The sequence below is a fragment of the Hyperolius riggenbachi genome, chromosome 5, assembly GCF_040937935.1.
Source record: "Hyperolius riggenbachi isolate aHypRig1 chromosome 5, aHypRig1.pri, whole genome shotgun sequence".
Classification (NCBI taxonomy): Eukaryota; Metazoa; Chordata; class Amphibia; order Anura; family Hyperoliidae; genus Hyperolius; species Hyperolius riggenbachi.
The window spans coordinates 359,404,721-359,432,317 of NC_090650.1; the positions used below are offsets into that span (position 1 = coordinate 359,404,721).

Below are 27,597 nucleotides of genomic sequence, written 5' to 3' on the forward strand. Positions count from 1 at the left end.
GGCTGCAACCGGCGGCCTGCCTGCGTGCAAGAGCAACTCATACTTACCTGGCAGGGGAGATACCATGATCACGAAGGTGGTTCTCCCAGGGTGAGGCCCGTCCATTGCACTCCGGGCAGGTTGACCCCTGCGATTTCCCCAAATGCGGAAAACTCGACTGCATAATTTGTGGTAGTGGGGGACTGCGTTCGCGCTTTCCCCTGATGAGCACCGGTTAACGACAGAGCAGGCGTGCCGCTGAGGATCCCTTGCTGGCTGGGGACAGTGGGGAGAGCATGCGGGACTCGGTCCTTTATCTGCACTGCGACAGAGAAGGCTTTTTTCATCCTTCACAGGGGCTGGGTGTGGCTGCTTCTGTGACATCATCACTCTATGCAAATCCTCAGGGCTCACTGCGCTCCGGCCGAGTGCCCGGTTTATGGCATTTTCTGGTGTTTGCGGCTAACTGTAGCTCTGGGCAAGTGCGGCGGAGCTTTCCCGTGGGCTGTGTTTCCCGCGTTCAGTGCCGATCAAGGGAGAGAGTGAGCGAGCGAGCGCTTCGCAAAGTCGCCCCCTGCTGGGCAGCGAGGGCTGCAACCGGCGGCCTGCCTGCGTGCAAGAGCAACTCATACTTACCTGGCAGGGGAGATACCATGATCACGAAGGTGGTTCTCCCAGGGTGAGGCCCGTCCATTGCACTCCGGGCAGGTTGACCCCTGCGATTTCCCCAAATGTGGGAAACTCGACTGCATAATTTGTGGTAGTGGGGGACTGCGTTCGCGCTTTCCCCTGATGAGCACCGGTTAACGACAGAGCAGGCGTGCCGCTGAGGATCCCTTGCTGGCTGGGGACAGTGGGGAGAGCATGCGGGACTCGGTCCTTTATCTGCACTGCGACAGAGAAGGCTTTTTTCATCCTTCACAGGGGCTGGGTGTGGCTGCTTCTGTGACATCATCACTCTATGCAAATCCTCAGGGCTCACTGCGCTCCGGCCGAGTGCCCGGTTTATGGCATTTTCTGGTGTTTGCGGCTAACTGTAGCTCTGGGCAAGTGCGGCGGAGCTTTCCCGTGGGCTGTGTTTCCCGCGTTCAGTGCCGATCAAGGGAGAGAGTGAGCGAGCGAGCGCTTCGCAAAGTCGCCCCCTGCTGGGCAGCGAGGGCTGCAACCGGCGGCCTGCCTGCGTGCAAGAGCAACTCATACTTACCTGGCAGGGGAGATACCATGATCACGAAGGTGGTTCTCCCAGGGTGAGGCCCGTCCATTGCACTCCGGGCAGGTTGACCCCTGCGATTTCCCCAAATACGGGAAACTCGACTGCATAATTTGTGGTAGTGGGGGACTGCGTTCGCGCTTTCCCCTGATGAGCACCGGTTAACGACAGAGCAGGCGTGCCGCTGAGGATCCCTTGCTGGCTGGGGACAGTGGGGAGAGCATGCGGGACTCGGTCCTTTATCTGCACTGCGACAGAGAAGGCTTTTTTCATCCTTCACAGGGGCTGGGTGTGGCTGCTTCTGTGACATCATCACTCTATGCAAATCCTCAGGGCTCACTGCGCTCCGGCCGAGTGCCCGGTTTATGGCATTTTCTGGTGTTTGCGGCTAACTGTAGCTCTGGGCAAGTGCGGCGGAGCTTTCCCGTGGGCTGTGTTTCCCGCGTTCAGTGCCGATCAAGGGAGAGAGTGAGCGAGCGAGCGCTTCGCAAAGTCGCCCCCTGCTGGGCAGCGAGGGCTGCAACCGGCGGCCTGCCTGCGTGCAAGAGCAACTCATACTTACCTGGCAGGGGAGATACCATGATCACGAAGGTGGTTCTCCCAGGGTGAGGCCCGTCCATTGCACTCCGGGCAGGTTGACCCCTGCGATTTCCCCAAATGCGGGAAACTCGACTGCATAATTTGTGGTAGTGGGGGACTGCGTTCGCGCTTTCCCCTGATGAGCACCGGTTAACGACAGAGCAGGCGTGCCGCTGAGGATCCCTTGCTGGCTGGGGACAGTGGGGAGAGCATGCGGGACTCGGTCCTTTATCTGCACTGCGACAGAGAAGGCTTTTTTCATCCTTCACAGGGGCTGGGTGTGGCTGCTTCTGTGACATCATCACTCTATGCAAATCCTCAGGGCTCACTGCGCTCCGGCCGAGTGCCCGGTTTATGGCATTTTCTGGTGTTTGCGGCTAACTGTAGCTCTGGGCAAGTGCGGCGGAGCTTTCCCGTGGGCTGTGTTTCCCGCGTTCAGTGCCGATCAAGGGAGAGAGTGAGCGAGCGAGCGCTTCGCAAAGTCGCCCCCTGCTGGGCAGCGAGGGCTGCAACCGGCGGCCTGCCTGCGTGCAAGAGCAACTCATACTTACCTGGCAGGGGAGATACCATGATCACGAAGGTGGTTCTCCCAGGGTGAGGCCCGTCCATTGCACTCCGGGCAGGTTGACCCCTGCGATTTCCCCAAATGCGGGAAACTCGACTGCATAATTTGTGGTAGTGGGGGACTGCGTTCGCGCTTTCCCCTGATGAGCACCGGTTAACGACAGAGCAGGCGTGCCGCTGAGGATCCCTTGCTGGCTGGGGACAGTGGGGAGAGCATGCGGGACTCGGTCCTTTATCTGCACTGCGACAGAGAAGGCTTTTTTCATCCTTCACAGGGGCTGGGTGTGGCTGCTTCTGTGACATCATCACTCTATGCAAATCCTCAGGGCTCACTGCGCTCCGGCCGAGTGCCCGGTTTATGGCATTTTCTGGTGTTTGCGGCTAACTGTAGCTCTGGGCAAGTGCGGCGGAGCTTTCCCGTGGGCTGTGTTTCCCGCGTTCAGTGCCGATCAAGGGAGAGAGTGAGCGAGCGAGCGCTTCGCAAAGTCGCCCCCTGCTGGGCAGCGAGGGCTGCAACCGGCGGCCTGCCTGCGTGCAAGAGCAACTCATACTTACCTGGCAGGGGAGATACCATGATCACGAAGGTGGTTCTCCCAGGGTGAGGCCCGTCCATTGCACTCCGGGCAGGTTGACCCCTGCGATTTCCCCAAATGCGGGAAACTCGACTGCATAATTTGTGGTAGTGGGGGACTGCGTTCGCGCTTTCCCCTGATGAGCACCGGTTAACGACAGAGCAGGCGTGCCGCTGAGGATCCCTTGCTGGCTGGGGACAGTGGGGAGAGCATGCGGGACTCGGTCCTTTATCTGCACTGCGACAGAGAAGGCTTTTTTCATCCTTCACAGGGGCTGGGTGTGGCTGCTTCTGTGACATCATCACTCTATGCAAATCCTCAGGGCTCACTGCGCTCCGGCCGAGTGCCCGGTTTATGGCATTTTCTGGTGTTTGCGGCTAACTGTAGCTCTGGGCAAGTGCGGCGGAGCTTTCCCGTGGGCTGTGTTTCCCGCGTTCAGTGCCGATCAAGGGAGAGAGTGAGCGAGCGAGCGCTTCGCAAAGTCGCCCCCTGCTGGGCAGCGAGGGCTGCAACCGGCGGCCTGCCTGCGTGCAAGAGCAACTCATACTTACCTGGCAGGGGAGATACCATGATCACGAAGGTGGTTCTCCCAGGGTGAGGCCCGTCCATTGCACTCCGGGCAGGTTGACCCCTGCGATTTCCCCAAATGCGGGAAACTCGACTGCATAATTTGTGGTAGTGGGGGACTGCGTTCGCGCTTTCCCCTGATGAGCACCGGTTAACGACAGAGCAGGCGTGCCGCTGAGGATCCCTTGCTGGCTGGGGACAGTGGGGAGAGCATGCGGGACTCGGTCCTTTATCTGCACTGCGACAGAGAAGGCTTTTTTCATCCTTCACAGGGGCTGGGTGTGGCTGCTTCTGTGACATCATCACTCTATGCAAATCCTCAGGGCTCACTGCGCTCCGGCCGAGTGCCCGGTTTATGGCATTTTCTGGTGTTTGCGGCTAACTGTAGCTCTGGGCAAGTGCGGCGGAGCTTTCCCGTGGGCTGTGTTTCCCGCGTTCAGTGCCGATCAAGGGAGAGAGTGAGCGAGCGAGCGCTTCGCAAAGTCGCCCCCTGCTGGGCAGCGAGGGCTGCAACCGGCGGCCTGCCTGCGTGCAAGAGCAACTCATACTTACCTGGCAGGGGAGATACCATGATCACGAAGGTGGTTCTCCCAGGGTGAGGCCCGTCCATTGCACTCCGGGCAGGTTGACCCCTGCGATTTCCCCAAATGCGGGAAACTCGACTGCATAATTTGTGGTAGTGGGGGACTGCGTTCGTGCTTTCCCCTGATGAGCACCGGTTAACGACAGAGCAGGCGTGCCGCTGAGGATCCCTTGCTGGCTGGGGACAGTGGGGAGAGCATGCGGGACTCGGTCCTTTATCTGCACTGCGACAGAGAAGGCTTTTTTCATCCTTCACAGGGGCTGGGTGTGGCTGCTTCTGTGACATCATCACTCTATGCAAATCCTCAGGGCTCACTGCGCTCCGGCCGAGTGCCCGGTTTATGGCATTTTCTGGTGTTTGCGGCTAACTGTAGCTCTGGGCAAGTGCGGCGGAGCTTTCCCGTGGGCTGTGTTTCCCGCGTTCAGTGCCGATCAAGGGAGAGAGTGAGCGAGCGAGCGCTTCGCAAAGTCGCCCCCTGCTGGGCAGCGAGGGCTGCAACCGGCGGCCTGCCTGCGTGCAAGAGCAACTCATACTTACCTGGCAGGGGAGATACCATGATCACGAAGGTGGTTCTCCCAGGGTGAGGCCCGTCCATTGCACTCCGGGCAGGTTGACCCCTGCGATTTCCCCAAATGCGGGAAACTCGACTGCATAATTTGTGGTAGTGGGGGACTGCGTTCGCGCTTTCCCCTGATGAGCACCGGTTAACGACAGAGCAGGCGTGCCGCTGAGGATCCCTTGCTGGCTGGGGACAGTGGGGAGAGCATGCGGGACTCGGTCCTTTATCTGCACTGCGACAGAGAAGGCTTTTTTCATCCTTCACAGGGGCTGGGTGTGGCTGCTTCTGTGACATCATCACTCTATGCAAATCCTCAGGGCTCACTGCGCTCCGGCCGAGTGCCCGGTTTATGGCATTTTCTGGTGTTTGCGGCTAACTGTAGCTCTGGGCAAGTGCGGCGGAGCTTTCCCGTGGGCTGTGTTTCCCGCGTTCAGTGCCGATCAAGGGAGAGAGTGAGCGAGCGAGCGCTTCGCAAAGTCGCCCCCTGCTGGGCAGCGAGGGCTGCAACCGGCGGCCTGCCTGCGTGCAAGAGCAACTCATACTTACCTGGCAGGGGAGATACCATGATCACGAAGGTGGTTCTCCCAGGGTGAGGCCCGTCCATTGCACTCCGGGCAGGTTGACCCCTGCGATTTCCCCAAATGCGGGAAACTCGACTGCATAATTTGTGGTAGTGGGGGACTGCGTTCGCGCTTTCTCCTGATGAGCACCGGTTAACGACAGAGCAGGCGTGCCGCTGAGGATCCCTTGCTGGCTGGGGACAGTGGGGAGAGCATGCGGGACTCGGTCCTTTATCTGCACTGCGACAGAGAAGGCTTTTTTCATCCTTCACAGGGGCTGGGTGTGGCTGCTTCTGTGACATCATCACTCTATGCAAATCCTCAGGGCTCACTGCGCTCCGGCCGAGTGCCCGGTTTATGGCATTTTCTGGTGTTTGCGGCTAACTGTAGCTCTGGGCAAGTGCGGCGGAGCTTTCCCGTGGGCTGTGTTTCCCGCGTTCAGTGCCGATCAAGGGAGAGAGTGAGCGAGCGAGCGCTTCGCAAAGTCGCCCCCTGCTGGGCAGCGAGGGCTGCAACCGGCGGCCTGCCTGCGTGCAAGAGCAACTCATACTTACCTGGCAGGGGAGATACCATGATCACGAAGGTGGTTCTCCCAGGGTGAGGCCCGTCCATTGCACTCCGGGCAGGTTGACCCCTGCGATTTCCCCAAATGCGGGAAACTCGACTGCATAATTTGTGGTAGTGGGGGACTGCGTTTGCGCTTTCCCCTGATGAGCACCGGTTAACGACAGAGCAGGCGTGCCGCTGAGGATCCCTTGCTGGCTGTGGACAGTGGGGAGAGCATGCGGGACTCGGTCCTTTATCTGCACTGCGACAGAGAAGGCTTTTTTCATCCTTCACAGGGGCTGTGTGTGGTTGCTTCTGTGACATCATCACTCTATGCAAATCCTCAGGGCTCACTGCGCTCCGGCCGAGTGCCCGGTTTATGGCATTTTCTGGTGTTTGCGGCTAACTGTAGCTCTGGGCAAGTGCGGCGGAGCTTTCCCGTGGGCTGTGTTTCCCGCGTTCAGTGCCAATCAAGGGAGAGAGTGAGCGAGCGAGCGCTTCGCAAAGTCGCCCCCTGCTGGGCAGCGAGGGCTGCAACCGGCGGCCTGCCTGCGTGCAAGAGCAACTCATACTTACCTGGCAGGGGAGATACCATGATCACGAAGGTGGTTCTCCCAGGGTGAGGCCCGTCCATTGCACTCCGGGCAGGTTGACCCCTGCGATTTCCCCAAATGCGGGAAACTCGACTGCATAATTTGTGGTAGTGGGGGACTGCGTTCGCGCTTTCCCCTGATGAGCACCGGTTAACGACAGAGCAGGCGTGCCGCTGAGGATCCCTTGCTGGCTGGGGACAGTGGGGAGAGCATGCGGGACTCGGTCCTTTATCTGCACTGCGACAGAGAAGGCTTTTTTCATCCTTCACAGGGGCTGGGTGTGGCTGCTTCTGTGACATCATCACTCTATGCAAATCCTCAGGGCTCACTGCGCTCCGGCCGAGTGCCCGGTTTATGGCATTTTCTGGTGTTTGCGGCTAACTGTAGCTCTGGGCAAGTGCGGCGGAGCTTTCCCGTGGGCTGTGTTTCCCGCGTTCAGTGCCGATCAAGGGAGAGAGTGAGCGAGCGAGCGCTTCGCAAAGTCGCCCCCTGCTGGGCAGCGAGGGCTGCAACCGGCGGCCTGCCTGCGTGCAAGAGCAACTCATACTTACCTGGCAGGGGAGATACCATGATCACGAAGGTGGTTCTCCCAGGGTGAGGCCCGTCCATTGCACTCCGGGCAGGTTGACCCCTGCGATTTCCCCAAATGCGGGAAACTCGACTGCATAATTTGTGGTAGTGGGGGACTGCGTTCGCGCTTTCCCCTGATGAGCACCGGTTAACGACAGAGCAGGCGTGCCGCTGAGGATCCCTTGCTGGCTGGGGACAGTGGGGAGAGCATGCGGGACTCGGTCCTTTATCTGCACTGCGACAGAGAAGGCTTTTTTCATCCTTCACAGGGGCTGGGTGTGGCTGCTTCTGTGACATCATCACTCTATGCAAATCCTCAGGGCTCACTGCGCTCCGGCCGAGTGCCCGGTTTATGGCATTTTCTGGTGTTTGCGGCTAACTGTAGCTCTGGGCAAGTGCGGCGGAGCTTTCCCGTGGGCTGTGTTTCCCGCGTTCAGTGCCGATCAAGGGAGAGAGTGAGCGAGCGAGCGCTTCGCAAAGTCGCCCCCTGCTGGGCAGCGAGGGCTGCAACCGGCGGCCTGCCTGCGTGCAAGAGCAACTCATACTTACCTGGCAGGGGAGATACCATGATCACGAAGGTGGTTCTCCCAGGGTGAGGCCCGTCCATTGCACTCCGGGCAGGTTGACCCCTGCGATTTCCCCAAATGCGGGAAACTCGACTGCATAATTTGTGGTAGTGGGGGACTGCGTTCGCGCTTTCCCCTGATGAGCACCGGTTAACGACAGAGCAGGCGTGCCGCTGAGGATCCCTTGCTGGCTGGGGACAGTGGGGAGAGCATGCGGGACTCGGTCCTTTATCTGCACTGCGACAGAGAAGGCTTTTTTCATCCTTCACAGGGGCTGGGTGTGGCTGCTTCTGTGACATCATCACTCTATGCAAATCCTCAGGGCTCACTGCGCTCCGGCCGAGTGCCCGGTTTATGGCATTTTCTGGTGTTTGCGGCTAACTGTAGCTCTGGGCAAGTGCGGCGGAGCTTTCCCGTGGGCTGTGTTTCCCGCGTTCAGTGCCGATCAAGGGAGAGAGTGAGCGAGCGAGCGCTTCGCAAAGTCGCCCCCTGCTGGGCAGCGAGGGCTGCAACCGGCGGCCTGCCTGCGTGCAAGAGCAACTCATACTTACCTGGCAGGGGAGATACCATGATCACGAAGGTGGTTCTCCCAGGGTGAGGCCCGTCCATTGCACTCCGGGCAGGTTGACCCCTGCGATTTCCCCAAATGCGGGAAACTCGACTGCATAATTTGTGGTAGTGGGGGACTGCGTTCGCGCTTTCCCCTGATGAGCACCGGTTAACGACAGAGCAGGCGTGCCGCTGAGGATCCCTTGCTGGCTGGGGACAGTGGGGAGAGCATGCGGGACTCGGTCCTTTATCTGCACTGCGACAGAGAAGGCTTTTTTCATCCTTCACAGGGGCTGGGTGTGGCTGCTTCTGTGACATCATCACTCTATGCAAATCCTCAGGGCTCACTGCGCTCCGGCCGAGTGCCCGGTTTATGGCATTTTCTGGTGTTTGCGGCTAACTGTAGCTCTGGGCAAGTGCGGCGGAGCTTTCCCGTGGGCTGTGTTTCCCGCGTTCAGTGCCGATCAAGGGAGAGAGTGAGCGAGCGAGCGCTTCGCAAAGTCGCCCCCTGCTGGGCAGCGAGGGCTGCAACCGGCGGCCTGCCTGCGTGCAAGAGCAACTCATACTTACCTGGCAGGGGAGATACCATGATCACGAAGGTGGTTCTCCCAGGGTGAGGCCCGTCCATTGCACTCCGGGCAGGTTGACCCCTGCGATTTCCCCAAATGCGGGAAACTCGACTGCATAATTTGTGGTAGTGGGGGACTGCGTTCGCGCTTTCCCCTGATGAGCACCGGTTAACGACAGAGCAGGCGTGCCGCTGAGGATCCCTTGCTGGCTGGGGACAGTGGGGAAAGCATGCGGGACTCGGTCCTTTATCTGCACTGCGACAGAGAAGGCTTTTTTCATCCTTCACAGGGGCTGGGTGTGGCTGCTTCTGTGACATCATCACTCTATGCAAATCCTCAGGGCTCACTGCGCTCCGGCCGAGTGCCCGGTTTATGGCATTTTCTGGTGTTTGCGGCTAACTGTAGCTCTGGGCAAGTGCGGCGGAGCTTTCCCGTGGGCTGTGTTTCCCGCGTTCAGTGCCGATCAAGGGAGAGAGTGAGCGAGCGAGCGCTTCGCAAAGTCGCCCCCTGCTGGGCAGCGAGGGCTGCAACCGGCGGCCTGCCTGCGTGCAAGAGCAACTCATACTTACCTGGCAGGGGAGATACCATGATCACGAAGGTGGTTCTCCCAGGGTGAGGCCCGTCCATTGCACTCCGGGCAGGTTGACCCCTGCGATTTCCCCAAATACGGGAAACTCGACTGCATAATTTGTGGTAGTGGGGGACTGCGTTCGCGCTTTCCCCTGATGAGCACCGGTTAACGACAGAGCAGGCGTGCCGCTGAGGATCCCTTGCTGGCTGGGGACAGTGGGGAGAGCATGCGGGACTCGGTCCTTTATCTGCACTGCGACAGAGAAGGCTTTTTTCATCCTTCACAGGGGCTGGGTGTGGCTGCTTCTGTGACATCATCACTCTATGCAAATCCTCAGGGCTCACTGCGCTCCGGCCGAGTGCCCGGTTTATGGCATTTTCTGGTGTTTGCGGCTAACTGTAGCTCTGGGCAAGTGCGGCGGAGCTTTCCCGTGGGCTGTGTTTCCCGCGTTCAGTGCCGATCAAGGGAGAGAGTGAGCGAGCGAGCGCTTCGCAAAGTCGCCCCCTGCTGGGCAGCGAGGGCTGCAACCGGCGGCCTGCCTGCGTGCAAGAGCAACTCATACTTACCTGGCAGGGGAGATACCATGATCACGAAGGTGGTTCTCCCAGGGTGAGGCCCGTCCATTGCACTCCGGGCAGGTTGACCCCTGCGATTTCCCCAAATGCGGGAAACTCGACTGCATAATTTGTGGTAGTGGGGGACTGCGTTCGCGCTTTCCCCTGATGAGCACCGGTTAACGACAGAGCAGGCGTGCCGCTGAGGATCCCTTGCTGGCTGGGGACAGTGGGGAGAGCATGCGGGACTCGGTCCTTTATCTGCACTGCGACAGAGAAGGCTTTTTTCATCCTTCACAGGGGCTGGGTGTGGCTGCTTCTGTGACATCATCACTCTATGCAAATCCTCAGGGCTCACTGCGCTCCGGCCGAGTGCCCGGTTTATGGCATTTTCTGGTGTTTGCGGCTAACTGTAGCTCTGGGCAAGTGCGGCGGAGCTTTCCCGTGGGCTGTGTTTCCCGCGTTCAGTGCCGATCAAGGGAGAGAGTGAGCGAGCGAGCGCTTCGCAAAGTCGCCCCCTGCTGAGCAGCGAGGGCTGCAACCGGCGGCCTGCCTGCGTGCAAGAGCAACTCATACTTACCTGGCAGGGGAGATACCATGATCACGAAGGTGGTTCTCCCAGGGTGAGGCCCGTCCATTGCACTCCGGGCAGGTTGACCCCTGCGATTTCCCCAAATGCGGGAAACTCGACTGCATAATTTGTGGTAGTGGGGGACTGCGTTCGCGCTTTCCCCTGATGAGCACCGGTTAACGACAGAGCAGGCGTGCCGCTGAGGATCCCTTGCTGGCTGGGGACAGTGGGGAGAGCATGCGGGACTCGGTCCTTTATCTGCACTGCGACAGAGAAGGCTTTTTTCATCCTTCACAGGGGCTGGGTGTGGCTGCTTCTGTGACATCATCACTCTATGCAAATCCTCAGGGCTCACTGCGCTCCGGCCGAGTGCCCGGTTTATGGCATTTTCTGGTGTTTGCGGCTAACTGTAGCTCTGGGCAAGTGCGGCGGAGCTTTCCCGTGGGCTGTGTTTCCCGCGTTCAGTGCCGATCAAGGGAGAGAGTGAGCGAGCGAGCGCTTCGCAAAGTCGCCCCCTGCTGGGCAGCGAGGGCTGCAACCGGCGGCCTGCCTGCGTGCAAGAGCAACTCATACTTACCTGGCAGGGGAGATACCATGATCACGAAGGTGGTTCTCCCAGGGTGAGGCCCGTCCATTGCACTCCGGGCAGGTTGACCCCTGCGATTTCCCCAAATGCGGGAAACTCGACTGCATAATTTGTGGTAGTGGGGGACTGCGTTCGCGCTTTCCCCTGATGAGCACCGGTTAACGACAGAGCAGGCGTGCCGCTGAGGATCCCTTGCTGGCTGGGGACAGTGGGGAGAGCATGCGGGACTCGGTCCTTTATCTGCACTGCGACAGAGAAGGCTTTTTTCATCCTTCACAGGGGCTGGGTGTGGCTGCTTCTGTGACATCATCACTCTATGCAAATCCTCAGGGCTCACTGCGCTCCGGCCGAGTGCCCGGTTTATGGCATTTTCTGGTGTTTGCGGCTAACTGTAGCTCTGGGCAAGTGCGGCGGAGCTTTCCCGTGGGCTGTGTTTCCCGCGTTCAGTGCCGATCAAGGGAGAGAGTGAGCGAGCGAGCGCTTCGCAAAGTCGCCCCCTGCTGGGCAGCGAGGGCTGCAACCGGCGGCCTGCCTGCGTGCAAGAGCAACTCATACTTACCTGGCAGGGGAGATACCATGATCACGAAGGTGGTTCTCCCAGGGTGAGGCCCGTCCATTGCACTCCGGGCAGGTTGACCCCTGCGATTTCCCCAAATGCGGGAAACTCGACTGCATAATTTGTGGTAGTGGGGGACTGCGTTCGCGCTTTCCCCTGATGAGCACCGGTTAACGACAGAGCAGGCGTGCCGCTGAGGATCCCTTGCTGGCTGGGGACAGTGGGGAGAGCATGCGGGACTCGGTCCTTTATCTGCACTGCGACAGAGAAGGCTTTTTTCATCCTTCACAGGGGCTGGGTGTGGCTGCTTCTGTGACATCATCACTCTATGCAAATCCTCAGGGCTCACTGCGCTCCGGCCGAGTGCCCGGTTTATGGCATTTTCTGGTGTTTGCGGCTAACTGTAGCTCTGGGCAAGTGCGGCGGAGCTTTCCCGTGGGCTGTGTTTCCCGCGTTCAGTGCCGATCAAGGGAGAGAGTGAGCGAGCGAGCGCTTCGCAAAGTCGCCCCCTGCTGGGCAGCGAGGGCTGCAACCGGCGGCCTGCCTGCGTGCAAGAGCAACTCATACTTACCTGGCAGGGGAGATACCATGATCACGAAGGTGGTTCTCCCAGGGTGAGGCCCGTCCATTGCACTCCGGGCAGGTTGACCCCTGCGATTTCCCCAAATGCGGGAAACTCGACTGCATAATTTGTGGTAGTGGGGGACTGCGTTCGTGCTTTCCCCTGATGAGCACCGGTTAACGACAGAGCAGGCGTGCCGCTGAGGATCCCTTGCTGGCTGGGGACAGTGGGGAGAGCATGCGGGACTCGGTCCTTTATCTGCACTGCGACAGAGAAGGCTTTTTTCATCCTTCACAGGGGCTGGGTGTGGCTGCTTCTGTGACATCATCACTCTATGCAAATCCTCAGGGCTCACTGCGCTCCGGCCGAGTGCCCGGTTTATGGCATTTTCTGGTGTTTGCGGCTAACTGTAGCTCTGGGCAAGTGCGGCGGAGCTTTCCCGTGGGCTGTGTTTCCCGCGTTCAGTGCCGATCAAGGGAGAGAGTGAGCGAGCGAGCGCTTCGCAAAGTCGCCCCCTGCTGGGCAGCGAGGGCTGCAACCGGCGGCCTGCCTGCGTGCAAGAGCAACTCATACTTACCTGGCAGGGGAGATACCATGATCACGAAGGTGGTTCTCCCAGGGTGAGGCCCGTCCATTGCACTCCGGGCAGGTTGACCCCTGCGATTTCCCCAAATGCGGGAAACTCGACTGCATAATTTGTGGTAGTGGGGGACTGCGTTCGCGCTTTCCCCTGATGAGCACCGGTTAACGACAGAGCAGGCGTGCCGCTGAGGATCCCTTGCTGGCTGGGGACAGTGGGGAGAGCATGCGGGACTCGGTCCTTTATCTGCACTGCGACAGAGAAGGCTTTTTTCATCCTTCACAGGGGCTGGGTGTGGCTGCTTCTGTGACATCATCACTCTATGCAAATCCTCAGGGCTCACTGCGCTCCGGCCGAGTGCCCGGTTTATGGCATTTTCTGGTGTTTGCGGCTAACTGTAGCTCTGGGCAAGTGCGGCGGAGCTTTCCCGTGGGCTGTGTTTCCCGCGTTCAGTGCCGATCAAGGGAGAGAGTGAGCGAGCGAGCGCTTCGCAAAGTCGCCCCCTGCTGGGCAGCGAGGGCTGCAACCGGCGGCCTGCCTGCGTGCAAGAGCAACTCATACTTACCTGGCAGGGGAGATACCATGATCACGAAGGTGGTTCTCCCAGGGTGAGGCCCGTCCATTGCACTCCGGGCAGGTTGACCCCTGCGATTTCCCCAAATGCGGGAAACTCGACTGCATAATTTGTGGTAGTGGGGGACTGCGTTCGCGCTTTCTCCTGATGAGCACCGGTTAACGACAGAGCAGGCGTGCCGCTGAGGATCCCTTGCTGGCTGGGGACAGTGGGGAGAGCATGCGGGACTCGGTCCTTTATCTGCACTGCGACAGAGAAGGCTTTTTTCATCCTTCACAGGGGCTGGGTGTGGCTGCTTCTGTGACATCATCACTCTATGCAAATCCTCAGGGCTCACTGCGCTCCGGCCGAGTGCCCGGTTTATGGCATTTTCTGGTGTTTGCGGCTAACTGTAGCTCTGGGCAAGTGCGGCGGAGCTTTCCCGTGGGCTGTGTTTCCCGCGTTCAGTGCCGATCAAGGGAGAGAGTGAGCGAGCGAGCGCTTCGCAAAGTCGCCCCCTGCTGGGCAGCGAGGGCTGCAACCGGCGGCCTGCCTGCGTGCAAGAGCAACTCATACTTACCTGGCAGGGGAGATACCATGATCACGAAGGTGGTTCTCCCAGGGTGAGGCCCGTCCATTGCACTCCGGGCAGGTTGACCCCTGCGATTTCCCCAAATGCGGGAAACTCGACTGCATAATTTGTGGTAGTGGGGGACTGCGTTCGCGCTTTCCCCTGATGAGCACCGGTTAACGACAGAGCAGGCGTGCCGCTGAGGATCCCTTGCTGGCTGTGGACAGTGGGGAGAGCATGCGGGACTCGGTCCTTTATCTGCACTGCGACAGAGAAGGCTTTTTTCATCCTTCACAGGGGCTGTGTGTGGTTGCTTCTGTGACATCATCACTCTATGCAAATCCTCAGGGCTCACTGCGCTCCGGCCGAGTGCCCGGTTTATGGCATTTTCTGGTGTTTGCGGCTAACTGTAGCTCTGGGCAAGTGCGGCGGAGCTTTCCCGTGGGCTGTGTTTCCCGCGTTCAGTGCCGATCAAGGGAGAGAGTGAGCGAGCGAGCGCTTCGCAAAGTCGCCCCCTGCTGGGCAGCGAGGGCTGCAACCGGCGGCCTGCCTGCGTGCAAGAGCAACTCATACTTACCTGGCAGGGGAGATACCATGATCACGAAGGTGGTTCTCCCAGGGTGAGGCCCGTCCATTGCACTCCGGGCAGGTTGACCCCTGCGATTTCCCCAAATGCGGGAAACTCGACTGCATAATTTGTGGTAGTGGGGGACTGCGTTCGCGCTTTCCCCTGATGAGCACCGGTTAACGACAGAGCAGGCGTGCCGCTGAGGATCCCTTGCTGGCTGGGGACAGTGGGGAGAGCATGCGGGACTCGGTCCTTTATCTGCACTGCGACAGAGAAGGCTTTTTTCATCCTTCACAGGGGCTGGGTGTGGCTGCTTCTGTGACATCATCACTCTATGCAAATCCTCAGGGCTCACTGCGCTCCGGCCGAGTGCCCGGTTTATGGCATTTTCTGGTGTTTGCGGCTAACTGTAGCTCTGGGCAAGTGCGGCGGAGCTTTCCCGTGGGCTGTGTTTCCCGCGTTCAGTGCCGATCAAGGGAGAGAGTGAGCGAGCGAGCGCTTCGCAAAGTCGCCCCCTGCTGGGCAGCGAGGGCTGCAACCGGCGGCCTGCCTGCGTGCAAGAGCAACTCATACTTACCTGGCAGGGGAGATACCATGATCACGAAGGTGGTTCTCCCAGGGTGAGGCCCGTCCATTGCACTCCGGGCAGGTTGACCCCTGCGATTTCCCCAAATGCGGGAAACTCGACTGCATAATTTGTGGTAGTGGGGGACTGCGTTCGCGCTTTCCCCTGATGAGCACCGGTTAACGACAGAGCAGGCGTGCCGCTGAGGATCCCTTGCTGGCTGGGGACAGTGGGGAGAGCATGCGGGACTCGGTCCTTTATCTGCACTGCGACAGAGAAGGCTTTTTTCATCCTTCACAGGGGCTGGGTGTGGCTGCTTCTGTGACATCATCACTCTATGCAAATCCTCAGGGCTCACTGCGCTCCGGCCGAGTGCCCGGTTTATGGCATTTTCTGGTGTTTGCGGCTAACTGTAGCTCTGGGCAAGTGCGGCGGAGCTTTCCCGTGGGCTGTGTTTCCCGCGTTCAGTGCCGATCAAGGGAGAGAGTGAGCGAGCGCTTCGCAAAGTCGCCCCCTGCTGGGCAGCGAGGGCTGCAACCGGCGGCCTGCCTGCGTGCAAGAGCAACTCATACTTACCTGGCAGGGGAGATACCATGATCACGAAGGTGGTTCTCCCAGGGTGAGGCCCGTCCATTGCACTCCGGGCAGGTTGACCCCTGCGATTTCCCCAAATGCGGGAAACTCGACTGCATAATTTGTGGTAGTGGGGGACTGCGTTCGCGCTTTCCCCTGATGAGCACCGGTTAACGACAGAGCAGGCGTGCCGCTGAGGATCCCTTGCTGGCTGGGGACAGTGGGGAGAGCATGCGGGACTCGGTCCTTTATCTGCACTGCGACAGAGAAGGCTTTTTTCATCCTTCACAGGGGCTGGGTGTGGCTGCTTCTGTGACATCATCACTCTATGCAAATCCTCAGGGCTCACTGCGCTCCGGCCGAGTGCCCGGTTTATGGCATTTTCTGGTGTTTGCGGCTAACTGTAGCTCTGGGCAAGTGCGGCGGAGCTTTCCCGTGGGCTGTGTTTCCCGCGTTCAGTGCCGATCAAGGGAGAGAGTGAGCGAGCGAGCGCTTCGCAAAGTCGCCCCCTGCTGGGCAGCGAGGGCTGCAACCGGCGGCCTGCCTGCGTGCAAGAGCAACTCATACTTACCTGGCAGGGGAGATACCATGATCACGAAGGTGGTTCTCCCAGGGTGAGGCCCGTCCATTGCACTCCGGGCAGGTTGACCCCTGCGATTTCCCCAAATGCGGGAAACTCGACTGCATAATTTGTGGTAGTGGGGGACTGCGTTCGCGCTTTCCCCTGATGAGCACCGGTTAACGACAGAGCAGGCGTGCCGCTGAGGATCCCTTGCTGGCTGGGGACAGTGGGGAGAGCATGCGGGACTCGGTCCTTTATCTGCACTGCGACAGAGAAGGCTTTTTTCATCCTTCACAGGGGCTGGGTGTGGCTGCTTCTGTGACATCATCACTCTATGCAAATCCTCAGGGCTCACTGCGCTCCGGCCGAGTGCCCGGTTTATGGCATTTTCTGGTGTTTGCGGCTAACTGTAGCTCTGGGCAAGTGCGGCGGAGCTTTCCCGTGGGCTGTGTTTCCCGCGTTCAGTGCCGATCAAGGGAGAGAGTGAGCGAGCGAGCGCTTCGCAAAGTCGCCCCCTGCTGGGCAGCGAGGGCTGCAACCGGCGGCCTGCCTGCGTGCAAGAGCAACTCATACTTACCTGGCAGGGGAGATACCATGATCACGAAGGTGGTTCTCCCAGGGTGAGGCCCGTCCATTGCACTCCGGGCAGGTTGACCCCTGCGATTTCCCCAAATGCGGGAAACTCGACTGCATAATTTGTGGTAGTGGGGGACTGCGTTCGCGCTTTCCCCTGATGAGCACCGGTTAACGACAGAGCAGGCGTGCCGCTGAGGATCCCTTGCTGGCTGGGGACAGTGGGGAAAGCATGCGGGACTCGGTCCTTTATCTGCACTGCGACAGAGAAGGCTTTTTTCATCCTTCACAGGGGCTGGGTGTGGCTGCTTCTGTGACATCATCACTCTATGCAAATCCTCAGGGCTCACTGCGCTCCGGCCGAGTGCCCGGTTTATGGCATTTTCTGGTGTTTGCGGCTAACTGTAGCTCTGGGCAAGTGCGGCGGAGCTTTCCCGTGGGCTGTGTTTCCCGCGTTCAGTGCCGATCAAGGGAGAGAGTGAGCGAGCGAGCGCTTCGCAAAGTCGCCCCCTGCTGGGCAGCGAGGGCTGCAACCGGCGGCCTGCCTGCGTGCAAGAGCAACTCATACTTACCTGGCAGGGGAGATACCATGATCACGAAGGTGGTTCTCCCAGGGTGAGGCCCGTCCATTGCACTCCGGGCAGGTTGACCCCTGCGATTTCCCCAAATGCGGGAAACTCGACTGCATAATTTGTGGTAGTGGGGGACTGCGTTCGCGCTTTCCCCTGATGAGCACCGGTTAACGACAGAGCAGGTGTGCCGCTGAGGATCCCTTGCTGGCTGGGGACAGTGGGGAGAGCATGCGGGACTCGGTCCTTTATCTGCACTGCGACAGAGAAGGCTTTTTTCATCCTTCACAGGGGCTGGGTGTGGCTGCTTCTGTGACATCATCACTCTATGCAAATCCTCAGGGCTCACTGCGCTCCGGCCGAGTGCCCGGTTTATGGCATTTTCTGGTGTTTGCGGCTAACTGTAGCTCTGGGCAAGTGCGGCGGAGCTTTCCCGTGGGCTGTGTTTCCCGCGTTCAGTGCCGATCAAGGGAGAGAGTGAGCGAGCGAGCGCTTCGCAAAGTCGCCCCCTGCTGGGCAGCGAGGGCTGCAACCGGCGGCCTGCCTGCGTGCAAGAGCAACTCATACTTACCTGGCAGGGGAGATACCATGATCACGAAGGTGGTTCTCCCAGGGTGAGGCCCGTCCATTGCACTCCGGGCAGGTTGACCCCTGCGATTTCCCCAAATGCGGGAAACTCGACTGCATAATTTGTGGTAGTGGGGGACTGCGTTCGCGCTTTCCCCTGATGAGCACCGGTTAACGACAGAGCAGGCGTGCCGCTGAGGATCCCTTGCTGGCTGGGGACAGTGGGGAGAGCATGCGGGACTCGGTCCTTTATCTGCACTGCGACAGAGAAGGCTTTTTTCATCCTTCACAGGGGCTGGGTGTGGCTGCTTCTGTGACATCATCACTCTATGCAAATCCTCAGGGCTCACTGCGCTCCGGCCGAGTGCCCGGTTTATGGCATTTTCTGGTGTTTGCGGCTAACTGTAGCTCTGGGCAAGTGCGGCGGAGCTTTCCCGTGGGCTGTGTTTCCCGCGTTCAGTGCCGATCAAGGGAGAGAGTGAGCGAGCGAGCGCTTCGCAAAGTCGCCCCCTGCTGGGCAGCGAGGGCTGCAACCGGCGGCCTGCCTGCGTGCAAGAGCAACTCATACTTACCTGGCAGGGGAGATACCATGATCACGAAGGTGGTTCTCCCAGGGTGAGGCCCGTCCATTGCACTCCGGGCAGGTTGACCCCTGCGATTTCCCCAAATGCGGGAAACTCGACTGCATAATTTGTGGTAGTGGGGGACTGCGTTCGCGCTTTCCCCTGATGAGCACCGGTTAACGACAGAGCAGGCGTGCCGCTGAGGATCCCTTGCTGGCTGGGGACAGTGGGGAGAGCATGCGGGACTCGGTCCTTTATCTGCACTGCGACAGAGAAGGCTTTTTTCATCCTTCACAGGGGCTGGGTGTGGCTGCTTCTGTGACATCATCACTCTATGCAAATCCTCAGGGCTCACTGCGCTCCGGCCGAGTGCCCGGTTTATGGCATTTTCTGGTGTTTGCGGCTAACTGTAGCTCTGGGCAAGTGCGGCGGAGCTTTCCCGTGGGCTGTGTTTCCCGCGTTCAGTGCCGATCAAGGGAGAGAGTGAGCGAGCGAGCGCTTCGCAAAGTCGCCCCCTGCTGGGCAGCGAGGGCTGCAACCGGCGGCCTGCCTGCGTGCAAGAGCAACTCATACTTACCTGGCAGGGGAGATACCATGATCACGAAGGTGGTTCTCCCAGGGTGAGGCCCGTCCATTGCACTCCGGGCAGGTTGACCCCTGCGATTTCCCCAAATGCGGGAAACTCGACTGCATAATTTGTGGTAGTGGGGGACTGCGTTCGCGCTTTCCCCTGATGAGGACCGGTTAACGACAGAGCAGGCGTGCCGCTGAGGATCCCTTGCTGGCTGGGGACAGTGGGGAGAGCATGCGGGACTCGGTCCTTTATCTGCACTGCGACAGAGAAGGCTTTTTTCATCCTTCACAGGGGCTGGGTGTGGCTGCTTCTGTGACATCATCACTCTATGCAAATCCTCAGGGCTCACTGCGCTCCGGCCGAGTGCCCGGTTTATGGCATTTTCTGGTGTTTGCGGCTAACTGTAGCTCTGGGCAAGTGCGGCGGAGCTTTCCCGTGGGCTGTGTTTCCCGCGTTCAGTGCCGATCAAGGGAGAGAGTGAGCGAGCGAGCGCTTCGCAAAGTCGCCCCCTGCTGGGCAGCGAGGGCTGCAACCGGCGGCCTGCCTGCGTGCAAGAGCAACTCATACTTACCTGGCAGGGGAGATACCATGATCACGAAGGTGGTTCTCCCAGGGTGAGGCCCGTCCATTGCACTCCGGGCAGGTTGACCCCTGCGATTTCCCCAAATGCGGGAAACTCGACTGCATAATTTGTGGTAGTGGGGGACTGCGTTCGCGCTTTCCCCTGATGAGCACCGGTTAACGACAGAGCAGGCGTGCCGCTGAGGATCCCTTGCTGGCTGGGGACAGTGGGGAGAGCATGCGGGACTCGGTCCTTTATCTGCACTGCGACAGAGAAGGCTTTTTTCATCCTTCACAGGGGCTGGGTGTGGCTGCTTCTGTGACATCATCACTCTATGCAAATCCTCAGGGCTCACTGCGCTCCGGCCGAGTGCCCGGTTTATGGCATTTTCTGGTGTTTGCGGCTAACTGTAGCTCTGGGCAAGTGCGGCGGAGCTTTCCCGTGGGCTGTGTTTCCCGCGTTCAGTGCCGATCAAGGGAGAGAGTGAGCGAGCGAGCGCTTCGCAAAGTCGCCCCCTGCTGGGCAGCGAGGGCTGCAACCGGCGGCCTGCCTGCGTGCAAGAGCAACTCATACTTACCTGGCAGGGGAGATACCATGATCACGAAGGTGGTTCTCCCAGGGTGAGGCCCGTCCATTGCACTCCGGGCAGGTTGACCCCTGCGATTTCCCCAAATGCGGGAAACTCGACTGCATAATTTGTGGTAGTGGGGGACTGCGTTCGCGCTTTCCCCTGATGAGCACCGGTTAACGACAGAGCAGGCGTGCCGCTGAGGATCCCTTGCTGGCTGGGGACAGTGGGGAGAGCATGCGGGACTCGGTCCTTTATCTGCACTGCGACAGAGAAGGCTTTTTTCATCCTTCACAGGGGCTGGGTGTGGCTGCTTCTGTGACATCATCACTCTATGCAAATCCTCAGGGCTCACTGCGCGCCGGCCGAGTGCCCGGTTTATGGCATTTTCTGGTGTTTGCGGCTAACTGTAGCTCTGGGCAAGTGCGGCGGAGCTTTCCCGTGGGCTGTGTTTCCCGCGTTCAGTGCCGATCAAGGGAGAGAGTGAGCGCTTCGCAAAGTCGCCCCCTGCTGGGCAGCGAGGGCTGCAACCGGCGGCCTGCCTGCGTGCAAGAGCAACTCATACTTACCTGGCAGGGGAGATACCATGATCACGAAGGTGGTTCTCCCAGGGTGAGGCCCGTCCATTGCACTCCGGGCAGGTTGACCCCTGCGATTTCCCCAAATGCGGGAAACTCGACTGCATAATTTGTGGTAGTGGGGGACTGCGTTCGCGCTTTCCCCTGATGAGCACCGGTTAACGACAGAGCAGGCGTGCCGCTGAGGATCCCTTGCTGGCTGGGGACAGTGGGGAGAGCATGCGGGACTCGGTCCTTTATCTGCACTGCGACAGAGAAGGCTTTTTTCATCCTTCACAGGGGCTGGGTGTGGCTGCTTCTGTGACATCATCACTCTATGCAAATCCTCAGGGCTCACTGCGCTCCGGCCGAGTGCCCGGTTTATGGCATTTTCTGGTGTTTGCGGCTAACTGTAGCTCTGGGCAAGTGCGGCGGAGCTTTCCCGTGGGCTGTGTTTCCCGCGTTCAGTGCCGATCAAGGGAGAGAGTGAGCGAGCGAGCGCTTCGCAAAGTCGCCCCCTGCTGGGCAGCGAGGGCTGCAACCGGCGGCCTGCCTGCGTGCAAGAGCAACTCATACTTACCTGGCAGGGGAGATACCATGATCACGAAGGTGGTTCTCCCAGGGTGAGGCCCGTCCATTGCACTCCGGGCAGGTTGACCCCTGCGATTTCCCCAAATGCGGGAAACTCGACTGCATAATTTGTGGTAGTGGGGGACTGCGTTCGCGCTTTCCCCTGATGAGCACCGGTTAACGACAGAGCAGGCGTGCCGCTGAGGATCCCTTGCTGGCTGGGGACAGTGGGGAGAGCATGCGGGACTCGGTCCTTTATCTGCACTGCGACAGAGAAGGCTTTTTTCATCCTTCACAGGGGCTGGGTGTGGCTGCTTCTGTGACATCATCACTCTATGCAAATCCTCAGGGCTCACTGCGCTCCGGCCGAGTGCCCGGTTTATGGCATTTTCTGGTGTTTGCGGCTAACTGTAGCTCTGGGCAAGTGCGGCGGAGCTTTCCCGTGGGCTGTGTTTCCCGCGTTCAGTGCCGATCAAGGGAGAGAGTGAGCGAGCGAGCGCTTCGCAAAGTCGCCCCCTGCTGGGCAGCGAGGGCTGCAACCGGCGGCCTGCCTGCGTGCAAGAGCAACTCATACTTACCTGGCAGGGGAGATACCATGATCACGAAGGTGGTTCTCCCAGGGTGAGGCCCGTCCATTGCACTCCGGGCAGGTTGACCCCTGCGATTTCCCCAAATGCGGGAAACTCGACTGCATAATTTGTGGTAGTGGGGGACTGCGTTCGCGCTTTCCCCTGATGAGCACCGGTTAACGACAGAGCAGGCGTGCCGCTGAGGATCCCTTGCTGGCTGGGGACAGTGGGGAAAGCATGCGGGACTCGGTCCTTTATCTGCACTGCGACAGAGAAGGCTTTTTTCATCCTTCACAGGGGCTGGGTGTGGCTGCTTCTGTGACATCATCACTCTATGCAAATCCTCAGGGCTCACTGCGCTCCGGCCGAGTGCCCGGTTTATGGCATTTTCTGGTGTTTGCGGCTAACTGTAGCTCTGGGCAAGTGCGGCGGAGCTTTCCCGTGGGCTGTGTTTCCCGCGTTCAGTGCCGATCAAGGGAGAGAGTGAGCGAGCGAGCGCTTCGCAAAGTCGCCCCCTGCTGGGCAGCGAGGGCTGCAACCGGCGGCCTGCCTGCGTGCAAGAGCAACTCATACTTACCTGGCAGGGGAGATACCATGATCACGAAGGTGGTTCTCCCAGGGTGAGGCCCGTCCATTGCACTCCGGGCAGGTTGACCCCTGCGATTTCCCCAAATGCGGGAAACTCGACTGCATAATTTGTGGTAGTGGGGGACTGCGTTCGCGCTTTCCCCTGATGAGCACCGGTTAACGACAGAGCAGGTGTGCCGCTGAGGATCCCTTGCTGGCTGGGGACAGTGGGGAGAGCATGCGGGACTCGGTCCTTTATCTGCACTGCGACAGAGAAGGCTTTTTTCATCCTTCACAGGGGCTGGGTGTGGCTGCTTCTGTGACATCATCACTCTATGCAAATCCTCAGGGCTCACTGCGCTCCGGCCGAGTGCCCGGTTTATGGCATTTTCTGGTGTTTGCGGCTAACTGTAGCTCTGGGCAAGTGCGGCGGAGCTTTCCCGTGGGCTGTGTTTCCCGCGTTCAGTGCCGATCAAGGGAGAGAGTGAGCGAGCGAGCGCTTCGCAAAGTCGCCCCCTGCTGGGCAGCGAGGGCTGCAACCGGCGGCCTGCCTGCGTGCAAGAGCAACTCATACTTACCTGGCAGGGGAGATACCATGATCACGAAGGTGGTTCTCCCAGGGTGAGGCCCGTCCATTGCACTCCGGGCAGGTTGACCCCTGCGATTTCCCCAAATGCGGGAAACTCGACTGCATAATTTGTGGTAGTGGGGGACTGCGTTCGCGCTTTCCCCTGATGAGGACCGGTTAACGACAGAGCAGGCGTGCCGCTGAGGATCCCTTGCTGGCTGGGGACAGTGGGGAGAGCATGCGGGACTCGGTCCTTTATCTGCACTGCGACAGAGAAGGCTTTTTTCATCCTTCACAGGGGCTGGGTGTGGCTGCTTCTGTGACATCATCACTCTATGCAAATCCTCAGGGCTCACTGCGCTCCGGCCGAGTGCCCGGTTTATGGCATTTTCTGGTGTTTGCGGCTAACTGTAGCTCTGGGCAAGTGCGGCGGAGCTTTCCCGTGGGCTGTGTTTCCCGCGTTCAGTGCCGATCAAGGGAGAGAGTGAGCGAGCGAGCGCTTCGCAAAGTCGCCCCCTGCTGGGCAGCGAGGGCTGCAACCGGCGGCCTGCCTGCGTGCAAGAGCAACTCATACTTACCTGGCAGGGGAGATACCATGATCACGAAGGTGGTTCTCCCAGGGTGAGGCCCGTCCATTGCACTCCGGGCAGGTTGACCCCTGCGATTTCCCCAAATGCGGGAAACTCGACTGCATAATTTGTGGTAGTGGGGGACTGCGTTCGCGCTTTCCCCTGATGAGCACCGGTTAACGACAGAGCAGGCGTGCCGCTGAGGATCCCTTGCTGGCTGGGGACAGTGGGGAGAGCATGCGGGACTCGGTCCTTTATCTGCACTGCGACAGAGAAGGCTTTTTTCATCCTTCACAGGGGCTGGGTGTGGCTGCTTCTGTGACATCATCACTCTATGCAAATCCTCAGGGCTCACTGCGCTCCGGCCGAGTGCCCGGTTTATGGCATTTTCTGGTGTTTGCGGCTAACTGTAGCTCTGGGCAAGTGCGGCGGAGCTTTCCCGTGGGCTGTGTTTCCCGCGTTCAGTGCCGATCAAGGGAGAGAGTGAGCGAGCGAGCGCTTCGCAAAGTCGCCCCCTGCTGGGCAGCGAGGGCTGCAACCGGCGGCCTGCCTGCGTGCAAGAGCAACTCATACTTACCTGGCAGGGGAGATACCATGATCACGAAGGTGGTTCTCCCAGGGTGAGGCCCGTCCATTGCACTCCGGGCAGGTTGACCCCTGCGATTTCCCCAAATGCGGGAAACTCGACTGCATAATTTGTGGTAGTGGGGGACTGCGTTCGCGCTTTCCCCTGATGAGCACCGGTTAACGACAGAGCAGGCGTGCCGCTGAGGATCCCTTGCTGGCTGGGGACAGTGGGGAGAGCATGCGGGACTCGGTCCTTTATCTGCACTGCGACAGAGAAGGCTTTTTTCATCCTTCACAGGGGCTGGGTGTGGCTGCTTCTGTGACATCATCACTCTATGCAAATCCTCAGGGCTCACTGCGCGCCGGCCGAGTGCCCGGTTTATGGCATTTTCTGGTGTTTGCGGCTAACTGTAGCTCTGGGCAAGTGCGGCGGAGCTTTCCCGTGGGCTGTGTTTCCCGCGTTCAGTGCCGATCAAGGGAGAGAGTGAGCGCTTCGCAAAGTCGCCCCCTGCTGGGCAGCGAGGGCTGCAACCGGCGGCCTGCCTGCGTGCAAGAGCAACTCATACTTACCTGGCAGGGGAGATACCATGATCACGAAGGTGGTTCTCCCAGGGTGAGGCCCGTCCATTGCACTCCGGGCAGGTTGACCCCTGCGATTTCCCCAAATGCGGGAAACTCGACTGCATAATTTGTGGTAGTGGGGGACTGCGTTCGCGCTTTCCCCTGATGAGCACCGGTTAACGACAGAGCAGGCGTGCCGCTGAGGATCCCTTGCTGGCTGGGGACAGTGGGGAGAGCATGCGGGACTCGGTCCTTTATCTGCACTGCGACAGAGAAGGCTTTTTTCATCCTTCACAGGGGCTGGGTGTGGCTGCTTCTGTGACATCATCACTCTATGCAAATCCTCAGGGCTCACTGCGCTCCGGCCGAGTGCCCGGTTTATGGCATTTTCTGGTGTTTGCGGCTAACTGTAGCTCTGGGCAAGTGCGGCGGAGCTTTCCCGTGGGCTGTGTTTCCCGCGTTCAGTGCCGATCAAGGGAGAGAGTGAGCGAGCGAGCGCTTCGCAAAGTCGCCCCCTGCTGGGCAGCGAGGGCTGCAACCGGCGGCCTGCCTGCGTGCAAGAGCAACTCATACTTACCTGGCAGGGGAGATACCATGATCACGAAGGTGGTTCTCCCAGGGTGAGGCCCGTCCATTGCACTCCGGGCAGGTTGACCCCTGCGATTTCCCCAAATGCGGGAAACTCGACTGCATAATTTGTGGTAGTGGGGGACTGCGTTCGCGCTTTCCCCTGATGAGCACCGGTTAACGACAGAGCAGGCGTGCCGCTGAGGATCCCTTGCTGGCTGGGGACAGTGGGGAGAGCATGCGGGACTCGGTCCTTTATCTGCACTGCGACAGAGAAGGCTTTTTTCATCCTTCACAGGGGCTGGGTGTGGCTGCTTCTGTGACATCATCACTCTATGCAAATCCTCAGGGCTCACTGCGCTCCGGCCGAGTGCCCGGTTTATGGCATTTTCTGGTGTTTGCGGCTAACTGTAGCTCTGGGCAAGTGCGGCGGAGCTTTCCCGTGGGCTGTGTTTCCCGCGTTCAGTGCCGATCAAGGGAGAGAGTGAGCGAGCGAGCGCTTCGCAAAGTCGCCCCCTGCTGGGCAGCGAGGGCTGCAACCGGCGGCCTGCCTGCGTGCAAGAGCAACTCATACTTACCTGGCAGGGGAGATACCATGATCACGAAGGTGGTTCTCCCAGGGTGAGGCCCGTCCATTGCACTCCGGGCAGGTTGACCCCTGCGATTTCCCCAAATGCGGGAAACTCGACTGCATAATTTGTGGTAGTGGGGGACTGCGTTCGCGCTTTCCCCTGATGAGCACCGGTTAACGACAGAGCAGGCGTGCCGCTGAGGATCCCTTGCTGGCTGGGGACAGTGGGGAAAGCATGCGGGACTCGGTCCTTTATCTGCACTGCGACAGAGAAGGCTTTTTTCATCCTTCACAGGGGCTGGGTGTGGCTGCTTCTGTGACATCATCACTCTATGCAAATCCTCAGGGCTCACTGCGCTCCGGCCGAGTGCCCGGTTTATGGCATTTTCTGGTGTTTGCGGCTAACTGTAGCTCTGGGCAAGTGCGGCGGAGCTTTCCCGTGGGCTGTGTTTCCCGCGTTCAGTGCCGATCAAGGGAGAGAGTGAGCGAGCGAGCGCTTCGCAAAGTCGCCCCCTGCTGGGCAGCGAGGGCTGCAACCGGCGGCCTGCCTGCGTGCAAGAGCAACTCATACTTACCTGGCAGGGGAGATACCATGATCACGAAGGTGGTTCTCCCAGGGTGAGGCCCGTCCATTGCACTCCGGGCAGGTTGACCCCTGCGATTTCCCCAAATGCGGGAAACTCGACTGCATAATTTGTGGTAGTGGGGGACTGCGTTCGCGCTTTCCCCTGATGAGCACCGGTTAACGACAGAGCAGGTGTGCCGCTGAGGATCCCTTGCTGGCTGGGGACAGTGGGGAGAGCATGCGGGACTCGGTCCTTTATCTGCACTGCGACAGAGAAGGCTTTTTTCATCCTTCACAGGGGCTGGGTGTGGCTGCTTCTGTGACATCATCACTCTATGCAAATCCTCAGGGCTCACTGCGCTCCGGCCGAGTGCCCGGTTTATGGCATTTTCTGGTGTTTGCGGCTAACTGTAGCTCTGGGCAAGTGCGGCGGAGCTTTCCCGTGGGCTGTGTTTCCCGCGTTCAGTGCCGATCAAGGGAGAGAGTGAGCGAGCGAGCGCTTCGCAAAGTCGCCCCCTGCTGGGCAGCGAGGGCTGCAACCGGCGGCCTGCCTGCGTGCAAGAACAACTCATACTTACCTGGCAGGGGAGATACCATGATCACGAAGGTGGTTCTCCCAGGGTGAGGCCCGTCCATTGCACTCCGGGCAGGTTGACCCCTGCGATTTCCCCAAATGCGGGAAACTCGACTGCATAATTTGTGGTAGTGGGGGACTGCGTTCGCGCTTTCCCCTGATGAGGACCGGTTAACGACAGAGCAGGCGTGCCGCTGAGGATCCCTTGCTGGCTGGGGACAGTGGGGAGAGCATGCGGGACTCGGTCCTTTATCTGCACTGCGACAGAGAAGGCTTTTTTCATCCTTCACAGGGGCTGGGTGTGGCTGCTTCTGTGACATCATCACTCTATGCAAATCCTCAGGGCTCACTGCGCTCCGGCCGAGTGCCCGGTTTATGGCATTTTCTGGTGTTTGCGGCTAACTGTAGCTCTGGGCAAGTGCGGCGGAGCTTTCCCGTGGGCTGTGTTTCCCGCGTTCAGTGCCGATCAAGGGAGAGAGTGAGCGAGCGAGCGCTTCGCAAAGTCGCCCCCTGCTGGGCAGCGAGGGCTGCAACCGGCGGCCTGCCTGCGTGCAAGAGCAACTCATACTTACCTGGCAGGGGAGATACCATGATCACGAAGGTGGTTCTCCCAGGGTGAGGCCCGTCCATTGCACTCCGGGCAGGTTGACCCCTGCGATTTCCCCAAATGCGGGAAACTCGACTGCATAATTTGTGGTAGTGGGGGACTGCGTTCGCGCTTTCCCCTGATGAGCACCGGTTAACGACAGAGCAGGCGTGCCGCTGAGGATCCCTTGCTGGCTGGGGACAGTGGGGAGAGCATGCGGGACTCGGTCCTTTATCTGCACTGCGACAGAGAAGGCTTTTTTCATCCTTCACAGGGGCTGGGTGTGGCTGCT

At 59.6% G+C, this 27,597-nt stretch overlaps 49 non-coding genes across 49 annotated transcripts; all 49 read left to right on the forward strand.

The window, feature by feature from the left end:
* The first annotated feature begins 39 nt into the window (after positions 1 to 39).
* Positions 40 to 203, forward strand: LOC137520159 (U1 spliceosomal RNA). The gene has a single exon (XR_011021497.1). It is a non-coding gene; the product is annotated as a U1 spliceosomal RNA (small nuclear RNA).
* A 404-nt stretch (positions 204 to 607) lies between these two features.
* LOC137520130 (U1 spliceosomal RNA) lies at positions 608 to 771 on the forward strand. The gene has a single exon (XR_011021469.1). It is a non-coding gene; the product is annotated as a U1 spliceosomal RNA (small nuclear RNA).
* A 404-nt stretch (positions 772 to 1,175) lies between these two features.
* Positions 1,176 to 1,339, forward strand: LOC137519934 (U1 spliceosomal RNA). The gene has a single exon (XR_011021301.1). It is a non-coding gene; the product is annotated as a U1 spliceosomal RNA (small nuclear RNA).
* Positions 1,340 to 1,743: 404 nt separating this feature from the next.
* Positions 1,744 to 1,907, forward strand: LOC137520387 (U1 spliceosomal RNA). Its single transcript, XR_011021716.1, has one exon. It is a non-coding gene; the product is annotated as a U1 spliceosomal RNA (small nuclear RNA).
* Positions 1,908 to 2,311: 404 nt separating this feature from the next.
* Positions 2,312 to 2,475, forward strand: LOC137520389 (U1 spliceosomal RNA). Its single transcript, XR_011021718.1, has one exon. It is a non-coding gene; the product is annotated as a U1 spliceosomal RNA (small nuclear RNA).
* Positions 2,476 to 2,879: 404 nt separating this feature from the next.
* LOC137520390 (U1 spliceosomal RNA) lies at positions 2,880 to 3,043 on the forward strand. Its single transcript, XR_011021719.1, has one exon. It is a non-coding gene; the product is annotated as a U1 spliceosomal RNA (small nuclear RNA).
* Positions 3,044 to 3,447: 404 nt separating this feature from the next.
* Positions 3,448 to 3,611, forward strand: LOC137520391 (U1 spliceosomal RNA). Its single transcript, XR_011021720.1, has one exon. It is a non-coding gene; the product is annotated as a U1 spliceosomal RNA (small nuclear RNA).
* A 404-nt stretch (positions 3,612 to 4,015) lies between these two features.
* Positions 4,016 to 4,179, forward strand: LOC137519956 (U1 spliceosomal RNA). Its single transcript, XR_011021322.1, has one exon. It is a non-coding gene; the product is annotated as a U1 spliceosomal RNA (small nuclear RNA).
* A 404-nt stretch (positions 4,180 to 4,583) lies between these two features.
* LOC137520392 (U1 spliceosomal RNA) lies at positions 4,584 to 4,747 on the forward strand. Its single transcript, XR_011021721.1, has one exon. It is a non-coding gene; the product is annotated as a U1 spliceosomal RNA (small nuclear RNA).
* Positions 4,748 to 5,151: 404 nt separating this feature from the next.
* On the forward strand, positions 5,152 to 5,315 carry LOC137519963 (U1 spliceosomal RNA). Its single transcript, XR_011021329.1, has one exon. It is a non-coding gene; the product is annotated as a U1 spliceosomal RNA (small nuclear RNA).
* A 404-nt stretch (positions 5,316 to 5,719) lies between these two features.
* LOC137519921 (U1 spliceosomal RNA) lies at positions 5,720 to 5,883 on the forward strand. Its single transcript, XR_011021289.1, has one exon. It is a non-coding gene; the product is annotated as a U1 spliceosomal RNA (small nuclear RNA).
* A 404-nt stretch (positions 5,884 to 6,287) lies between these two features.
* LOC137520393 (U1 spliceosomal RNA) lies at positions 6,288 to 6,451 on the forward strand. The gene has a single exon (XR_011021722.1). It is a non-coding gene; the product is annotated as a U1 spliceosomal RNA (small nuclear RNA).
* A 404-nt stretch (positions 6,452 to 6,855) lies between these two features.
* On the forward strand, positions 6,856 to 7,019 carry LOC137520394 (U1 spliceosomal RNA). Its single transcript, XR_011021723.1, has one exon. It is a non-coding gene; the product is annotated as a U1 spliceosomal RNA (small nuclear RNA).
* Positions 7,020 to 7,423: 404 nt separating this feature from the next.
* On the forward strand, positions 7,424 to 7,587 carry LOC137520395 (U1 spliceosomal RNA). Its single transcript, XR_011021724.1, has one exon. It is a non-coding gene; the product is annotated as a U1 spliceosomal RNA (small nuclear RNA).
* Positions 7,588 to 7,991: 404 nt separating this feature from the next.
* Positions 7,992 to 8,155, forward strand: LOC137520396 (U1 spliceosomal RNA). The gene has a single exon (XR_011021725.1). It is a non-coding gene; the product is annotated as a U1 spliceosomal RNA (small nuclear RNA).
* Positions 8,156 to 8,559: 404 nt separating this feature from the next.
* LOC137520397 (U1 spliceosomal RNA) lies at positions 8,560 to 8,723 on the forward strand. Its single transcript, XR_011021726.1, has one exon. It is a non-coding gene; the product is annotated as a U1 spliceosomal RNA (small nuclear RNA).
* A 404-nt stretch (positions 8,724 to 9,127) lies between these two features.
* On the forward strand, positions 9,128 to 9,291 carry LOC137519935 (U1 spliceosomal RNA). The gene has a single exon (XR_011021302.1). It is a non-coding gene; the product is annotated as a U1 spliceosomal RNA (small nuclear RNA).
* A 404-nt stretch (positions 9,292 to 9,695) lies between these two features.
* Positions 9,696 to 9,859, forward strand: LOC137520398 (U1 spliceosomal RNA). The gene has a single exon (XR_011021727.1). It is a non-coding gene; the product is annotated as a U1 spliceosomal RNA (small nuclear RNA).
* A 404-nt stretch (positions 9,860 to 10,263) lies between these two features.
* LOC137520400 (U1 spliceosomal RNA) lies at positions 10,264 to 10,427 on the forward strand. The gene has a single exon (XR_011021729.1). It is a non-coding gene; the product is annotated as a U1 spliceosomal RNA (small nuclear RNA).
* A 404-nt stretch (positions 10,428 to 10,831) lies between these two features.
* On the forward strand, positions 10,832 to 10,995 carry LOC137520401 (U1 spliceosomal RNA). The gene has a single exon (XR_011021730.1). It is a non-coding gene; the product is annotated as a U1 spliceosomal RNA (small nuclear RNA).
* Positions 10,996 to 11,399: 404 nt separating this feature from the next.
* Positions 11,400 to 11,563, forward strand: LOC137520402 (U1 spliceosomal RNA). The gene has a single exon (XR_011021731.1). It is a non-coding gene; the product is annotated as a U1 spliceosomal RNA (small nuclear RNA).
* A 404-nt stretch (positions 11,564 to 11,967) lies between these two features.
* LOC137519957 (U1 spliceosomal RNA) lies at positions 11,968 to 12,131 on the forward strand. Its single transcript, XR_011021323.1, has one exon. It is a non-coding gene; the product is annotated as a U1 spliceosomal RNA (small nuclear RNA).
* Positions 12,132 to 12,535: 404 nt separating this feature from the next.
* LOC137520403 (U1 spliceosomal RNA) lies at positions 12,536 to 12,699 on the forward strand. The gene has a single exon (XR_011021732.1). It is a non-coding gene; the product is annotated as a U1 spliceosomal RNA (small nuclear RNA).
* Positions 12,700 to 13,103: 404 nt separating this feature from the next.
* On the forward strand, positions 13,104 to 13,267 carry LOC137519964 (U1 spliceosomal RNA). Its single transcript, XR_011021330.1, has one exon. It is a non-coding gene; the product is annotated as a U1 spliceosomal RNA (small nuclear RNA).
* A 404-nt stretch (positions 13,268 to 13,671) lies between these two features.
* On the forward strand, positions 13,672 to 13,835 carry LOC137520404 (U1 spliceosomal RNA). The gene has a single exon (XR_011021733.1). It is a non-coding gene; the product is annotated as a U1 spliceosomal RNA (small nuclear RNA).
* Positions 13,836 to 14,239: 404 nt separating this feature from the next.
* Positions 14,240 to 14,403, forward strand: LOC137520407 (U1 spliceosomal RNA). Its single transcript, XR_011021735.1, has one exon. It is a non-coding gene; the product is annotated as a U1 spliceosomal RNA (small nuclear RNA).
* Positions 14,404 to 14,807: 404 nt separating this feature from the next.
* Positions 14,808 to 14,971, forward strand: LOC137520408 (U1 spliceosomal RNA). The gene has a single exon (XR_011021736.1). It is a non-coding gene; the product is annotated as a U1 spliceosomal RNA (small nuclear RNA).
* Positions 14,972 to 15,371: 400 nt separating this feature from the next.
* LOC137520409 (U1 spliceosomal RNA) lies at positions 15,372 to 15,535 on the forward strand. Its single transcript, XR_011021737.1, has one exon. It is a non-coding gene; the product is annotated as a U1 spliceosomal RNA (small nuclear RNA).
* A 404-nt stretch (positions 15,536 to 15,939) lies between these two features.
* Positions 15,940 to 16,103, forward strand: LOC137520410 (U1 spliceosomal RNA). The gene has a single exon (XR_011021738.1). It is a non-coding gene; the product is annotated as a U1 spliceosomal RNA (small nuclear RNA).
* Positions 16,104 to 16,507: 404 nt separating this feature from the next.
* On the forward strand, positions 16,508 to 16,671 carry LOC137520411 (U1 spliceosomal RNA). The gene has a single exon (XR_011021739.1). It is a non-coding gene; the product is annotated as a U1 spliceosomal RNA (small nuclear RNA).
* Positions 16,672 to 17,075: 404 nt separating this feature from the next.
* Positions 17,076 to 17,239, forward strand: LOC137520413 (U1 spliceosomal RNA). The gene has a single exon (XR_011021741.1). It is a non-coding gene; the product is annotated as a U1 spliceosomal RNA (small nuclear RNA).
* A 404-nt stretch (positions 17,240 to 17,643) lies between these two features.
* Positions 17,644 to 17,807, forward strand: LOC137520414 (U1 spliceosomal RNA). The gene has a single exon (XR_011021742.1). It is a non-coding gene; the product is annotated as a U1 spliceosomal RNA (small nuclear RNA).
* A 404-nt stretch (positions 17,808 to 18,211) lies between these two features.
* Positions 18,212 to 18,375, forward strand: LOC137520415 (U1 spliceosomal RNA). Its single transcript, XR_011021743.1, has one exon. It is a non-coding gene; the product is annotated as a U1 spliceosomal RNA (small nuclear RNA).
* Positions 18,376 to 18,779: 404 nt separating this feature from the next.
* Positions 18,780 to 18,943, forward strand: LOC137520416 (U1 spliceosomal RNA). The gene has a single exon (XR_011021744.1). It is a non-coding gene; the product is annotated as a U1 spliceosomal RNA (small nuclear RNA).
* A 404-nt stretch (positions 18,944 to 19,347) lies between these two features.
* On the forward strand, positions 19,348 to 19,511 carry LOC137520417 (U1 spliceosomal RNA). Its single transcript, XR_011021745.1, has one exon. It is a non-coding gene; the product is annotated as a U1 spliceosomal RNA (small nuclear RNA).
* A 404-nt stretch (positions 19,512 to 19,915) lies between these two features.
* LOC137520418 (U1 spliceosomal RNA) lies at positions 19,916 to 20,079 on the forward strand. Its single transcript, XR_011021746.1, has one exon. It is a non-coding gene; the product is annotated as a U1 spliceosomal RNA (small nuclear RNA).
* A 396-nt stretch (positions 20,080 to 20,475) lies between these two features.
* On the forward strand, positions 20,476 to 20,639 carry LOC137520419 (U1 spliceosomal RNA). Its single transcript, XR_011021747.1, has one exon. It is a non-coding gene; the product is annotated as a U1 spliceosomal RNA (small nuclear RNA).
* A 404-nt stretch (positions 20,640 to 21,043) lies between these two features.
* On the forward strand, positions 21,044 to 21,207 carry LOC137520420 (U1 spliceosomal RNA). The gene has a single exon (XR_011021748.1). It is a non-coding gene; the product is annotated as a U1 spliceosomal RNA (small nuclear RNA).
* A 404-nt stretch (positions 21,208 to 21,611) lies between these two features.
* LOC137520421 (U1 spliceosomal RNA) lies at positions 21,612 to 21,775 on the forward strand. The gene has a single exon (XR_011021749.1). It is a non-coding gene; the product is annotated as a U1 spliceosomal RNA (small nuclear RNA).
* Positions 21,776 to 22,179: 404 nt separating this feature from the next.
* Positions 22,180 to 22,343, forward strand: LOC137520422 (U1 spliceosomal RNA). Its single transcript, XR_011021750.1, has one exon. It is a non-coding gene; the product is annotated as a U1 spliceosomal RNA (small nuclear RNA).
* A 404-nt stretch (positions 22,344 to 22,747) lies between these two features.
* LOC137520424 (U1 spliceosomal RNA) lies at positions 22,748 to 22,911 on the forward strand. Its single transcript, XR_011021752.1, has one exon. It is a non-coding gene; the product is annotated as a U1 spliceosomal RNA (small nuclear RNA).
* Positions 22,912 to 23,315: 404 nt separating this feature from the next.
* On the forward strand, positions 23,316 to 23,479 carry LOC137520425 (U1 spliceosomal RNA). The gene has a single exon (XR_011021753.1). It is a non-coding gene; the product is annotated as a U1 spliceosomal RNA (small nuclear RNA).
* A 404-nt stretch (positions 23,480 to 23,883) lies between these two features.
* Positions 23,884 to 24,047, forward strand: LOC137520426 (U1 spliceosomal RNA). Its single transcript, XR_011021754.1, has one exon. It is a non-coding gene; the product is annotated as a U1 spliceosomal RNA (small nuclear RNA).
* Positions 24,048 to 24,443: 396 nt separating this feature from the next.
* Positions 24,444 to 24,607, forward strand: LOC137520427 (U1 spliceosomal RNA). The gene has a single exon (XR_011021755.1). It is a non-coding gene; the product is annotated as a U1 spliceosomal RNA (small nuclear RNA).
* A 404-nt stretch (positions 24,608 to 25,011) lies between these two features.
* Positions 25,012 to 25,175, forward strand: LOC137520428 (U1 spliceosomal RNA). Its single transcript, XR_011021756.1, has one exon. It is a non-coding gene; the product is annotated as a U1 spliceosomal RNA (small nuclear RNA).
* A 404-nt stretch (positions 25,176 to 25,579) lies between these two features.
* Positions 25,580 to 25,743, forward strand: LOC137520429 (U1 spliceosomal RNA). Its single transcript, XR_011021757.1, has one exon. It is a non-coding gene; the product is annotated as a U1 spliceosomal RNA (small nuclear RNA).
* Positions 25,744 to 26,147: 404 nt separating this feature from the next.
* Positions 26,148 to 26,311, forward strand: LOC137520430 (U1 spliceosomal RNA). Its single transcript, XR_011021758.1, has one exon. It is a non-coding gene; the product is annotated as a U1 spliceosomal RNA (small nuclear RNA).
* A 404-nt stretch (positions 26,312 to 26,715) lies between these two features.
* Positions 26,716 to 26,879, forward strand: LOC137520432 (U1 spliceosomal RNA). The gene has a single exon (XR_011021759.1). It is a non-coding gene; the product is annotated as a U1 spliceosomal RNA (small nuclear RNA).
* Positions 26,880 to 27,283: 404 nt separating this feature from the next.
* On the forward strand, positions 27,284 to 27,447 carry LOC137520433 (U1 spliceosomal RNA). The gene has a single exon (XR_011021760.1). It is a non-coding gene; the product is annotated as a U1 spliceosomal RNA (small nuclear RNA).
* The last annotated feature ends 150 nt before the right edge of the window (positions 27,448 to 27,597 follow it).